Below are 15,249 nucleotides of genomic sequence, written 5' to 3'. Positions count from 1 at the left end.
ATTATGTCTTAGTTTAATAATTTTAATCGGTCAGGATTAGTTATAACATACAGTGCTTGAATGCGGGATGTAATGCCATGATATTACATGCTATATAAAACGTATTAAACTCACAACAATATTATACCTCTCACGACTTTATATCCCGCATTGAAACATATATTGGGCGTTTAGTTTTTTTTATGAATCAATTATATAAATTGTTCTGTGCAGTTTTAGTTTCGCTTTGGAAGCTGTATTTTGATTTGTATAAGTAGTTCGTGTGTGACACCTTGTGGTGAAAAATATTATTACACTGCTCAATAGAACGCAACAGGAAGCACGTAAAACAGTAGAAGAAGAGTCTCGTTTTCTGTGATTTGCGTTTTGGATGCACGTCGTTTGCTGTCTAATCCTTGGAGTAGATACGATCGTAAGTTATAAATTTTATATTGAAAACAACTAATAATGTTGTGTTAGTTTAAATAAAAGCTGGTCGTTATTAAGATGTTTTAGATATCGATGTTTGATTCTGAAATAGCGCGATCTAACAGCCAAAATGCTAATGAAGTTGCGCAGTCCCTTTTATCTTCAAACACATGCTGTTAACATAAATCGGTTGTTTATTTAACGTTAGTTGTTTGATGACTACTGACTATACTGTCTGTATGACAGCTGGTGAAATAAAACCACCCGCCGGTAAATTCGAGCAACGGTCTGAGTGGCTTATAAGCTACAAACAAGTAGAAAATAATTTCTTTTTAGATTATACAACAGCAACTTGGAAAACAGACAAAATAGAAAAGGTATGAAGCGATATTTGAGAAAAGAGCATATTAATCTAATAGCCGCAGAACCATAGCGGAACTAACTTTACCCCGCGTCACGTGATTTCCGATTCTTGTGAAAAAGGCTAATTGAGAAAGGTTTAGGAGCGCATTGCATATACATATCATTATAAAACAATATTATGTTACAAAAAGCATATTGTAAATGTTAAGGACATAAAACACTTTAAATGATTTCCCTGTTAAAAGCAACCTCCTTGTCTGCTCCTCATCGCGAGTTAGATAGGCCTGGTAGGCCTACTTTTGATACAAGTTCAGGGTGTAATGAAGAATTTAATTAATTGTTTTGAAGACCTGAAGCTACTATTGTTGGTAAAATGTGTAAATTGCACCAGACAGTGAGAAAAATTTACTGTATGGAATTCAAAATAAAAGAGAAGCGTTGTGAAAAAAATAATATTAGTGGATTAGATGGATACCTAATCATGTTAGGTAATTTTCTATAATTTGTAAAACACGATTTGGGATATTATTAATCACAAAATGTGAAATTTAACTGACCTTCTTAAGTGAAGCTAGTCATGTCCAAATAGTTTAACCATTAAAGTTGGCATGAAATGAAAATTCACTTTATCTGTTTTCTAAATAGATGTTAAGCATCTTAATGTGAATGATTCATCTATATAAATGTTTATTTATTATTTATTATATTTTATTATTATCATTATGTACATATATTTACTTTTTATTCAAAGGCCTTGTTCACACAGCAACAGAAAATGGTTGTCAGTCCTGTATTTTGAGTCCTTAATACGATTACGTTCACACATAGTTCAGTTATTTACATGAAAGACAACCACATTTTATAACCAAACTCACACCTGTAAATTTTCAGGACTCACAACCGCATTCTCGAAAAACCTGCTGTGTGTACGAAACCAGACTGGACAACTAGTTGTATGTCACGTCATACAGTGTGAGAGAGCTGCTCTCCACTGCACAAATGCATGTCTACCGTGTGTTGCGGATTTTCATGTGTGGTTTTGGTAACTCAATACTGAGTCGGCGTTCTGATGTAGAACTGGAAGCGCTGCACCATAAATAGCGTTGGAGAATGACGGGAGAGATGAATTTGTTGAATAAAGTTGTTTTTTTTTGTTTTTGCACACAAAAAGTATTCTCATCGCTTCATAACATTTCAGGTTAAACCATTGTAGTCATGTTGACTATTTTAATGATGTTTTTACTACTTTTCTTGACCTTGAATGTGGTAATTTTGTTGCTTTCCATAGAGAAAAAAAAAAACTCTCAGATTTCATCAAAAATATCTTAATTTGCATTCCGAAGATGAACAAAGGTCTTATGCGTGTGGAACGACATGAGGATGAGTCATTAATGACAGAAATTTAATTTTTGGGTGAACTAATCCTTTAATATATTTGTAAATGCACAAACGTGATTTCCACTGTAACTCCCAAAGCAAGTTATAGTAATTTCGAAGAACAAATGTGGAAGCTATCTGGCAGACCAGCACAGGGACTTTAATTTGGCACAAGAGGCTATCAGTTGGATGCTCATAGCATGATGCTACAATAAGAGGCTTTACTTTATTCTGCGGCCTACCGTTCAATCAGACTGAATATCTGAATCCAGCTGATATTTCTCCAGAACAATGAATTATCTCTTTAAATCCCCATGACACAAGCACCATGGGAAAGAGGTTAATCATGGTCACTAACCACACTGTGCATTGTCCAAAGGACAAGGTTGTTTGATTGTCTTTAGCATGCTGTGTTTTCTTATCTCAGGAATACATGAGCCTGGTGAAACCATTCGTGTGCAGCTGACTGGGATGCACTTTGTAGTAAATCTACAAATGGGGCCAGAAGAAGAAAACATATGCTGTCTTTTGCGTTGAAGAGATGGTGATAATCTCTGGTAAGCATAAGACGTAACGTTCCATTCTAGAGAGGCTGGAGACTATTTGATGATTCCTGATGCAGGTCTGTTTTATCAGGTCTATCAGCATGTACACAATATTGAACTTCAAAGTGAAATGGATTGCATTCACCACACCTTTGAGTGAAAAATGGCTTTTGCGAAGATGACATCCACATGACAGACATAAAGCACGTAAATATGTCCATCTCAGAACGTCATGTTGAATCCTGTCAAGGTTTTTCTCAGAATTTGTCACGTCTTCCTTGATTACTTGGATCATTTGTAGTTGGTAGACAACACAGCATGACACGTCAATTTTAATTTAATTTGAATCAAAACAGCAAAGCCTGTTTTTACATGTTTCCATTAAAGATAACAGCTGTAGTTTCTGGAACACAATAATGGGCAAATTTGCTAATAGGCATCCCACGGCTTACAGGCGCATGTTTAAGCAGCGTCAAGATAAAATAAAAGACATGTGCAATGGCTAAACACACCTTAGAATGCGAACAAACGTTTAACTCGAAACATTTGGGAATCCAAACAATGGACTCGCTTCTGTGTTCTACATGGTTGCTTACGTCTTCTCCGTAGGGTTTTTTAATAATGCATATCTGAAGACAACAGGTGTTAGATGAGAAAACAGCATGATTCAGCTGCTCTCGCTGATGTATTCTTTTTAACATGCTATGTCCACTATGTCCTGAAGAAGTTAAGTTACTTTGTTCCTGAAGTCGTTAAAGTGAAGAGAACACTCCGAACGTATCGTCTGTTCAGGATAATATCCGTGCGCTTTTAAAACAGGCAATGTTGATGTTTCGTAGTAAGTGCTGCAGATACAAGCTGTTACCAATTAACCATTTGAATGTTTAATCCAGCAGGCCTCCCATCCCCGAGCTGGGTGGGAGGGCCCCTTTCCCAGCATGCACCATTCCAGATAAGCAGAGATGGAGATGCAAAGCTGCCTAATATAATTGCATATTAGCTGGCTCAGGCCTGAGCTCCCAGTGGGGCTGTTAATTTATCGCAACCAATTTAAATTCCTGCCACTTTCTAATAGCACTAATGAAAGGCCTCTCCCTACACTAAGAGTACATTTGAGCTTTCTCATTCAGGCACAAGGTGCATTAAACTCAACTAAATGCACAGAAAGCAAGCGGGAACAAATCGGCGGCAAATGTTTACCATATGTCACCAAGGCCCAAATTAGTGCAAGCAGAACATTGGCCAAAAGAGTAAAGAGGAAAATGTAGGTTTGTTAGAGTGTAGCACACAAGGGCGCTTTCACTGGGATTCATTTTAGAGGCATAATGTGCACAATTAAGCACTTTTAAGTTTCCTTTGTAGCATGTTGCAGCTCTTCAGAGGGCTATAAATAGAGATCTTTCAGAAAATTGGTCGCCACTGCCTGTTTGCAGGAGGTGCGTGTGTCAGCATGAGCTCTCATCAACAGCATGCGGCTTACTGAAGGTGGCAGGCTTCACCTTTACAATGTTTTGCTGCGGATGCTTATAAAATCGAACGGATGATTCCAGAAAGAAAAGTTCTCATGATATAAAAACCAAGATTTGTGTGCTCCATTTAAAATCTGCAGTATTTACCTTCTGCTTGGGTGGCTGTGCCTACTTTCAGACATTTTAGTGCCCTGAGAGGGCAGTATGGATATGAAATGGCAGAGAAGGGGTGACGTAAAGGTCTTAGAAAAATACTCTGCTCCAACGGAATGTTCTCCATTTAGATTGAAATAAGAAATAGAGGTGAGAAAATCAATAAATCCAGTCTGGACTTGTCAATCTCACTAAAAAGAACGAAGACATGCTCTTTAGCCATTTTCTCGCAACAGAGAAAAACATAGCGGGATCCCTGGAGCCCGGCTTCATGCAGGGACCTAATAGTATCAAAGAAAAATAGCGGTCAGTGACTATTGCTTGTTGATTTATTCTTTGCGATCATCATTTCTGTGATCATGATTGGATTTTATGAAGCTTGATAAAAATAACAGATGAAATGAAAAGACCTTTTGAGTTGAGGGTAAGATGTTGTAAGTGGTACTTTGAGATGTATCAGGCCAAAACCAAACTCACTTAACAAGCCTTAGTTTTAATTGCCAGAGCAGTGGGCAAAGAAATCTCGATAAAGTTGTCAAGCTAACCATGATTTCTTGAGCTTCAAAATAGGTTTTCTGGTAAATCTGATCAATACTTAACTGTATCTAGCCATGTGCTTTATATTTATTGCTAAGTTACTCAGACATCTATGAAGATGGCTCCTTCTCCAGTGAGTGCATCTGTTTGCATGTGCTTCATATCCCGCTTCCATGCCAAGGCTTCTGGGAAAGGGCGCAGCGAAAGTGCTTAGTTTCCATTCTCGTTATCAGCAAGGCAGTGGGAGATGATATATCACAGGCACTTACCCAGTGAAACTGACAAATGAAATGGCATTGGGCTGTGGACAATGCCTGTTTAATGGAAGTGGCCCTCGGTCTAACACCAAGCTCCAGAGACATTACGCCACAAGATGAAATCTATAGTGAGGCCTTTCATGCAGATACAGCTATCCTTGATAGCGTAGCAACTTGTATAAGAAGACGGGAATCTGGAGTCAAATAGATATTGGAAAAATTAACTAAACACTTTCTGTGGAAGTCAGACTGTAAGTCACAGCTTAGCGTCTTTATTTGTGACCTGTGCTGGCAAAATGAGTCGCAATGAGCAAAAATGAGTTATTGTTATTTTTATTGTATTTCAGTCTCTATTAAAAAACCTTCAAAATGATGTATGATTTCTGGGAATCCTACAAAAAATGACTGAGCTATGCCTGTTTGAAGTTGATAGAGTCAGCAAAGTCAATTTTGAGAAAAATCAAATTTTCTGAAGGTTCCGAAACAAAATCACCTAGCAACCATACCTTAAAATCCCTGTTAAGAACACCTAATTTGGCACACACCTCGTCAAAACCATATATATGTATGGGAAAGAAAAAAAAAAAAAAATATATATATAAATATACAGTGGGTACGGAAAGTATTCAGACCCCCTTAAATTTTTCACTCTTTGTTATATTGCAGCCATTTGCTAAAATCATTTAAGTTCATTTTTTTTCCTCAATGTACACACAGCACCCCATGTTGACAGAAAAACACAGAATTGTTGACATTTTTGCAGATTTATTAAAAAAGAAAAACTGAAATATCACATGGTCCTAAGTATTCAGACCCTTTGCTGTGATACTCATATATTTAACTCAGGTGCTGTCCATTTCTTCTGATCATCCTTGAGATGGTTCTACACCTTCATTTGAGTCCAGCTGTGTTTGATTATACTGATTGGACTTGATTAGGAAAGCCACACACCTGTCTATATAAGACCTTACAGCTCACAGTGCATGTCAGAGCAAATGAGAATCATGAGGTCAAAGGAACTGCCTGAAGAGCTCAGAGACAGAATTGTGGCAAGGCACAGATCTGGCCAAGGTTATAAAAAAATTTCTGCTGCACTTAAGGTTCCTAAGAGCACAGTGGCCTCCATAATCCTTAAATGGGAGACATTTGGGACGACCAGAACCCTTCCTAGAGCTGGCTGTCCGGCCAAACTGAGCTATCGGGGGAGAAGAGCCTTGGTGAGAGAGGTAAAGAAGAACCCAAAGATCACTGTGGCTGAGCTCCAGAGATGCAGTCGGGAGATGGGAGAAACTTGTAGAAAGTCAACCATCACTGCAGCCCTCCACCAGTCGGGGCTTTATGGCAGAGTGGCCCCACAGAAGCCTCTCCTCAGTGCAAGACACATGAAAGCACGCATGGAGTTTGCTAAGATGGTGAGAAATAAGATTCTCTGGTCTGATGAGACCAAGATAGAACTTTTTGGCCTTAATTCTAAGCGGTATGTGTGGAGAAAACCAGGCACTGCTCATCACCTGTCCAATACAGTCCCAACAGTGAAGCATGGTGGTGGCAGCATCATGCTGTGGGGTGTTTTTCAGCTGCAGGGACAGGACGACTGGTTGCAATCGAGGAAAAGAAGAATGCGGCCAAGTACAGGGATATCCTGGACGAAAACCTTCTCCAGAGTGCTCAGGACCTCAGACTGGGCCGAAGGTTTACCTTCCAACAAGACAATGACCCTAAGCACACAGCTAAAATAACGAAGGAGTGGCTTCACAACAACTCCGTGACTGTTCTTGAATGGCCCAGCCAGAGCCCTGACTTAAACCCAATTGAGCATCTCTGGAGAAATCTAAAAATGGCTGTCCACCAACGTTTACCATCCAACCTGACAGAACTGGAGAGGATCTGCAAGGAGGAATGGCAGAGGATCCCCAAATCCAGGTGTGAAAAACTTGTTGCATCTTTCCCAAAAAGACTCATGGCTGTATTAGATCAAAAGGGTGCTTCTACTAAATACTGAGCAAAGGGTCTGAATACTTAGGACCATGTGATATTTCAGTTTTTCTTTTTTAATAAATCTGCAAAAATGTCAACAATTCTGTGTTTTTCTGTCAATATGGGGTGCTGTGTGTACAATAATGAGGAAAAAAAATGAACTTAAATGATTTTAGCAAATGGCTGCAATATAACAAAGAGTGAAAAATTTAAGGGGGTCTGAATACTTTCTGTACCCACTGTATATATGTGTATATATATATATATAATATACTTTTTTTTTTTTTTTTTCACTTTGACTTGCTTAGTTGGGGACACATGACATTTGATATTCAACAGTGTTTTGATCTGCCTGCATTGACAACATTGTATGCGAACTGAACTGAGCTGGATGATATCACTGTTTACTCCAGTGCTGATATAGATAAATTAACTAAATTAATAACTATTGATTCTTACAACAGAATGAATCAATACTGAATTTACTTAAGATGGATAATAACATGTTCTTTAAGAGCCAAAATTATACCAGTTATCACTGTAAAGCTGCTTTGACACAATCTGCATTGTTAAAAGCACTATATAAATAAAGGTGACTTGACTTGATCTATATATATATATATATATATATAATATATTCAACTTTTTTTTCAATATTTTACTTCAATGTTTTGAAGTACTGTAATTCTGTTATGTGTATATCGGGATCTCGTGCTGTCTGAGGCGTCTTTGTTCGAGCGCTTTGGATCTGTCAGTCAACGCGAGTTTATACCTGCCTCATTTAGTTCAATTGAATCCCCTTTGGTGCGGTTCGTTTGGGCAGGTGTGAATGCAGCAATCGCACTCGGGTGCACACCAAAAGCGGACCAAACGAGCGTACCGAGACCTCCTTGAAGAGGTGGTCTCGGTATGGTTTCAAACGAACTCTGGAGCAGTTCGCTTGAGTTGTGAAAGCAATCCAACCCAACCCAAAAGCTATAGTGTCTGATTCTGTGAGTGAGCACATTAGTTGAAAACCAAAGAGCACCTCTTCATCTTAAATGTTGTGTAATTGCGCTTCTCCGTGCAAGAATGCTGTCCCGACGAAGCCTTGATTCTGGCTCTACCCATTCATGGGCGACATTTGACTCTCGAGTTGGGAGTTGGGGGGGGCAAGAAAAAAAAATCTTTTTGTACCTGCATCAGCAAATTATTCGCAGAAATTTTATGCAAGCAAGTTTAAGTAAGTTTAATAATTTACTTAATTTTATTATCACAGGATATGACAAGCACTGACTGGTGCCAAGTTAACCTTGATTACCCCAACTGATAAAGGTGGCTCTTAGGTGATAGATAGGCAGATTATAAAGAGTTTATAAAAATTTGGTATACCTATTTGGTATATAGTTAATTGCACAAGGGTGACGTAACATTCATCAACTTGTTTTGTCTTACTGATAGTACCCTTTTTGTGTGATTGCAAAAGATCAGCAGCCAGTTTTTGTACAAGCTCTGGAACAAAACAGTTAGCCTTTCCACCTTCTCAGCTCTTAATTTTAATGAGGGTTAATGATTTGACTATGCCAGGAGAAGTGAAGTGAGAGAAACTATGACCTGTTGTGGAGAACCTGGATTAAAATACAATTAAGCTAAGCTCTCTACAATGGGCCTGGACCTCACAGTGTCACGCAGCATTCAAAGAGATGAGCCTAGAACAAGCTCTTGGAAATTTAAAGCGCCATATTTTAACCTTGGACACTGTTCACTTACCATATGAGAAATGACCTGCTCTAAATCTATTTTCTGGGTTCTTGAAGGGAAAGTTCACCTGAAAAAATTAAAATTGTCATTATTTACCATCATAATTTTTCTTCTATGGAACACAAATGTATGTGTGTGTGTGTGTGTGTGTGTGTGTGTATATATATATACATTATATACAATTGCAATTATGATTTTGCAATTATTTAATTTTTAACACGTTGAAAATATTTAATGCAATAAATGCAGCATCTTTTTTTTCTGTCATCCACTATATGATCATGCTATCATTCATTGAAGTGCTATTAAACCATTCAAGCACAAATAAACTCAAATCTGTAACGCCGCGCTGTCTGTGACACTGCTCTCTGTGACACTGCTCTCTGTGGAAAAAACATATGAAAAACGCTCACAGAATGCCGCTTCCTCTCTAAAGTTAATTTCTAAAAAGTTAAGCAAAAAAAAAAGTTAAAAGTTAAAGTAAAAAAAACCAAAACAAAACATGCAAGATTTTGTATGATCCCTCTTTATTTTGTTAAAATATTTAACATCATATAAAAAATACATACATGCATACACACAGAGAGTTAGAGAGATGAGAATGTCTTGTAGGGCTGGCTATCGATACAGATGTCTTGATTCAGTAATTTGATTTGAGTGGATTCCAATTTATTTAGTTTTTCTTACATATTAAAGATTTTTTTCTTTTCAAATGCTGTAAATGATTAAATTTAATGTAAAAGCTCAAACTACAAAATAAAGCACAATAAAAGTATTTTGTATGACTTGTGTACTATATTTGTTTTAAAGCCATATAAAGCTTTGTGTGGGGAATAGACCAACATTTAAATTATTATTCAGTGGTAAATTGTATTTGACACTCTGAAATAAACTAAAAAAATGGCACATTGATGACAAACCCCATTGGTTCTCATGTATGCAACATCAGATAATGCATTGCATCTAATGCCAACACATTTGATTTGAGGGTTATGTTGGAGGTGAAGTTTTTCAATGAGTAATATACATTTTATTTTTTTTATTTTTTTTTTTAGTTTGTCACATCTTATGGCTTCGTAAGACTTGAAAAAAAGAATATGGACCATTTTTTAATAATTCTAATGTATGGTGCTTTAAGATTAACAGCCCCTGTCCACCTTCAAATGGAAAGAGTGGCCAAGACATTCTTAAAAATTCACCTTTTGTGTTCCACAGACACAAGAAATACATATCGGTTTGGAAAGACATGAGGGTGAGTAAATGATGACAAGATTTTCATTTTTGGGTGAACTATTCCTTTTAATTGCACATCATTAGCTATTGATTTTGCTAGACTAAGAATCAGAGGTTTCAGAGTCCAAAGAGGTAGAGAGGAGCCGGGCCTCATGTTGATCGCTCTGAAGTCTGTTCCTCCAGGGTTTACGATAACAGATTCTGTTCCCCAACATCACAGACAGGGGGCCTGAAAGGGAAAAACAAACACACAGTTTCCTCCTCAACACAGCAGTCTAAATCTCAGTCACCTCACTAATTTGTCTAAATTTACTCGGTTATCAATAATACAACATGAGCGAGGCTTACTAAAAAAGGCTCTGTGGTTTTTAATTGCCATTCATTCATAGATCGATTACGATTCAAAGTGGGAATAATTTAAAATTAAATTACTTGTGAGGCTAGAGGGAGAAAAAATGGTGACTTCAATTGGATGATGCAAAGGGATGAAATACATTATCTGCTTTGTGAAAGAAAGATCAATGAAAAGATTATTTTAAAAAAAGAGAACTTTCTACTATGTATCATTCCAATTTCCTCATCAGCCAGAATTTTTGGTCATGATTCATAATCAACTATGTCTATGCCCAAAAAGGCTTGATTTTTCAATTAGAGATGATGTTGTCCTTGCAGAAAAAAAACACTGCTCTAACTAAAAGCAGAGTAAAACTGAGCAATTGAACAAATGAGATGAGATTGGCATAGCAACGAGACTGTTCAACCATTTGATATAATGTGCTGTGTGTTGCTATGCTAGGATGCTAATTTTGCAACAAAACACATGGCTCTTTGTTTAGTCAGTCACTAATGAATCCTCCTGCTGTCTCCCCATCTTGATAGATGAGTTGTTGATACGATGGGATATATCTGTCGCAGACACAACGCTGCAACCCCCCCAGAGGAAACTGTGGGACCCTCCTTGTGAAAGTGTCCCTTCGGTACTTATCAAAGTTCCAGTTGAAAGACCGTCCCCTGCTGTGCTCAAGCTCTCCCTGAGAGGGAGGGCCCTCAGTCTAGGGCCCAACTCACTCAGCAGGCCCCTTTTCTGAGTCTTCTCTCTGATAAAGGTCTGACTTGTTTACCTAGTCGGCCGAATCGGCTCCACACTGAGCTCCCTCAACCACAGCGCCCTCTGCTTCCACCAAAAAGCCACAATGAGATGATGAAGGACAGGAGAAAGCCAAAACTTGAAAGAAGAGAGTGGAGCAGATAGGCAGAATGCTGCACAGGGAATAAATGCAGTGAGAGATAAATAAATAATCATAGCCAGTGCAGCCAAGTGTAACGAGTGTTATGGCTGTGTTCCCTGGAGAGACACAAGGCTTCAAGGTTGTATATACACAACATATATGATGGTGTGTGGAGTGGATGCACTGGATCACCTGTGCAGATGTGTTCAGATACCATCAGCCTTTATGTGTCAGCCAGATGATTAAAAGCTTCTCCCTAGAGATCTGCTCCAATACTTGTCAAAGACAGCCAATCAACCGGCCACAGTTCTCTTTTCAAATGACACCAGGATGTTAGAGCAGGTTTAGTGAGATGGTATGCTCATGGTTTTTTTATTTATTTTTTTTTTTTTATGTGTAGACCAGAGGTTGCATTTCAACTAATCGCAACAATCTAATGAACTGAGTTGTAAATCTTCCGTAATTGTCTATTTTTATCCGTCATGTTTGTTTTAAATTTCTGTGATTATTATATAGAGATATGCCATATCATTCTAATATGTGACCCTGGACCACAAAACCAGTCGCACGGGTGTATTTGTAGCAATAGCCAGCAATACATTGTATGGGTCAAAATTATCGATTTTTCTTTTATGCCAAAAATCATTAGAATATTAAATAAAGATCATGTTCCATGAAGATATTTTGTAAATTTCCTACTGTAAATATATCAAAAATATATTTTTGTGAGTGGATATGCATTGCTAAGGACTTCATTTGGACAACTTTAAAGACGATTTTCTCGATATTTTGATTTTTTTTTTTTTTGCACCCTCAGATTCCAGATATTCAAATAGTTTTATCTCGGCCAAACATGTCCTATCCTAACAAACCATACATCTATGGAAAGCTTATTTATTCAGCTTTCAGATGATGTATAAATCTCAATTTCCAAAAATAGACCCTTATGACTGGTTTTGTGGTCCAGTGTCACATATGCATAATATTAATATTTTTATCATATAATAAAATATAATTTAACATCATAAACTTAATTATATAGGTATAATTTAAATATTTCTAAAACTTTAAATATAGTGTATACAGTATATACTTTTTATTATAGAATTTTTAAATATACTTTTTATGATATGTTTATTCGTATAGTAATTTACTTATTATTTTTACAATTAAAACTTACAGTTAGAAACAGCAGCCACAAAGGCCTATGTACCAGGTGAAGATGCTAATTGTATTATGCTCTTTTTTTCCTTTCATAAAGATTGATAGTTTTAAAAATTCAATAACTGATAGGCAGTTTCCAGTTAATGCAATCTTTTGAATAGACATGACCAAAAGCCACTTAATTAGGACATGTAAAGAATAATATAATATAATAGTAAAAATGTGTCTGCAGCGAAATATCATTTTTATGAAGATTCTCATTCAAGAAATGAGATGTGTACATACAAAATAAACAAACCAAACATACCGTACATAGAAATACTTGTTTGTTATTTGTTGTACATAATATAGCCTATGGTACAGATGCAGAAAAAAATTCCAGAGGGGTTTCTTATATCTTAATACAAGAATACTTTGAACCAGCTCTTTGGTCCTTGATGTACTAACCTTGCTTGTGTTTTCTCTCTCTCTAATGTTCTCCTATATTCAGCATAAAAGCCTTGACTAACAGCTAGCCTGGTTTCCTTCCCGTACAGACACTTCCTGTACTCTGTGATCTTAAGATCTGCATTTCAATGTTTGGCAGGTGGAGATGTGGGATGGTGTCCTCCTCTTTCAAAACTAGGCTTAACGTCCAAATCCTTTCTCATAAGATTCAGCAGCCTTTGCAGTGGTGATCTGTGGTGGTGTACGCTGCCATTCTGGGAGGTAAATATAGGCTATGTTGAATCACACTGGCATGTACGAGGTGTGACATTTACGAGTGCTGAGAGAGTCACAAGAGCCCCGGCTGCGAGACAGCTGGAAATCAGTGCCGGCATGCAAAACCTAATAACAACACTGATATTTACTCTCTCTCTTTTGCTCTTCCTTCTGTCTGAGTGTCTCCCTCTCTTAGATTCCTTTGATTTTCATCTTTCCTCAGGGGGGCAGCACATCTCCACATTTGATGGAATCTGATAATCTTCTTGCCCCCCACACATAGATTTACTTCATTCTTATTTTCGTTTCTTTTTTTCTATCTGCATCTTCTCTCTATACTCTTCTAAAATCTTTTCTTTTTTTCCTTTTGTGAGGGGCCACCGTGAGTCAAGCTCCACTGCTTTACCAATTCCATCAAAAGGCTAATCAACAATCTCAGAGCGGGGCAGTTCTCAGAACAGTCATTCTTTCTGTGCCCAACCGGCAATCCAGCAAAAGCAAGCAAGTGCTGCAGTAATAGACCTTGAATTACAATTAATCCTGCCTGGCTCGATTTGCCAATAGTAATTCCAATGCTGCGAGAGCGGGACCAGGTTCGGGCTCGGCTTGAGACTGCAGGGGTGGAGAAACGAGACAACTGGAGTGAGAGAGAAGGAGAACGAATGATTTAGAGCCATGTTACCTGTCACTCAGGCAAAAATTACAGCTCTTTTATGGCCTCGGCAGAAGACCGGGCCATTAGTCTTTCAGGTGCTTATTTTACATTTGTCACCGTGTGTAGCCCGGCACCCATAAAACACTGTTGTTTCGGAGTACATTTCGAGGATCTCTGCATTGCCCGTGCTGGTGGTATAAGTTGTTTGATGTGTAGGCCAAGGCAGAGGAAGATGAGGAGGGTAATGGGAAAGCTCTGAGCAGCAGGTTGGTTTCCTGCCAGGAGTCTGCTGAAGTGCCCAAGGTGCTCTCTGGTATTTAGATTAGGAGGCAGAGAGGGATTTCATTAGTTGTTTATCTAGAGTCTGTGAATATGTTATACCGCTTGTGAGGAATAACCTCACACACGCTCAAATGAAGATCAACATGCACATGCACACACACACACACACACAGAAATAGGGATTTTCTTGCACAGCTGGGGAGCAACCTGCATTTCTCCCCACATACTCTCTCTCTCGCATACTATACCCAGACCCACATTTCACGAGGACTCAGTCAGCAGTGACAGACAGTAGCAGTCAGCAGGCAGATGTCATTTAGTCCAAGGGCAAACACGTCCTGACTGTCCCCAAGTTACCGTTATGCCATCCTCTCAGCACCAACGTCGGTTTTGTTCATCTTTGAAACAAAAATGAAGAAATTTTTAATGAAACTCGGGAGATTTCTGTTCCTCCATTGAAAGTCCACGCAACCAAAAAATGTTATGCTTTGAAAAATTAATAAAGAGATTGTAAAAGTAACCTATATGAATCAAGAATGAGACAAGATCATTTTATATGATTAACAGATATCATTTAGGCTTTTATTCAGAACATTGATCAACACACATAAATAGATCATGTCAAATGTGGTAAACGGAAGCTCAGTTGTGCTTGATTGACATGCAAGAACTAATAAGGTTTGTTCTCTCGCCATATAAGCATGTTCAAGCTTTTATAACGACCAGTGAGATCTGTTCTTGCATATCAAGTACAGTTGAAGTACTGTGTTCAATAAATTTTGTGTGTGTGCGTTAAATTTCATATTTGCAATCACCAATGAAATCTGACAACAACGGTCTCATAAATTTTGTTTTTAAATGCTCGAATCATGACAAAAAACTGTTTTTCAGGATGGACGCTGCTGCGCATGCACAGTCCTAAATGCGCGTCTCTTGTGTTTCATTTTGGAGGCTCGCGTCTGACTGTTTCTATAGGAACCGGAGCTTCTAACGGCCGCTGCAGTGATGCGATGACTTTACCAATCGGCGATTGGCTCTTATTTTTGAAGGTGGGACTTGTTCCACCACATTGACAACAAACGCGGCGCTAGTTCCGTTTTTTCCGTAAGTAGAATAGAAAAGGCATAGGACATACAGCATAACCTTTTTGAAGAATAC

At 38.1% G+C, this 15,249-nt stretch overlaps 1 long non-coding RNA gene across 2 annotated transcripts in view; it reads left to right on the top strand.

The window, feature by feature from the left end:
• Positions 1 to 313: 313 nt before the first annotated feature.
• LOC127515721 (uncharacterized) overlaps positions 314 to 15,249 on the top strand; it is a 60,611-nt gene continuing 45,675 nt past the window's right edge. The window contains exons 1-3 of one of the 2 annotated variants that reach the window (XR_007930855.1): positions 314 to 412; positions 2,576 to 2,705; positions 2,785 to 3,008. This is a non-coding gene — a long non-coding RNA (uncharacterized LOC127515721). Of the gene's footprint in view, positions 413 to 2,575; positions 2,706 to 2,784; positions 3,009 to 15,249 lie in introns of those variants that run through there. The other variant, XR_007930854.1, reaches the window with a different exon arrangement.

The sequence above is a fragment of the Ctenopharyngodon idella genome, chromosome 7 (assembly GCF_019924925.1).
Source record: "Ctenopharyngodon idella isolate HZGC_01 chromosome 7, HZGC01, whole genome shotgun sequence".
In the NCBI taxonomy this organism is placed as follows: Eukaryota; Metazoa; Chordata; class Actinopteri; order Cypriniformes; family Xenocyprididae; genus Ctenopharyngodon; species Ctenopharyngodon idella.
The sequence above is the reverse complement of the archived record's forward strand: the minus strand, read 5'-3'. Positions and strand labels throughout refer to the sequence as shown.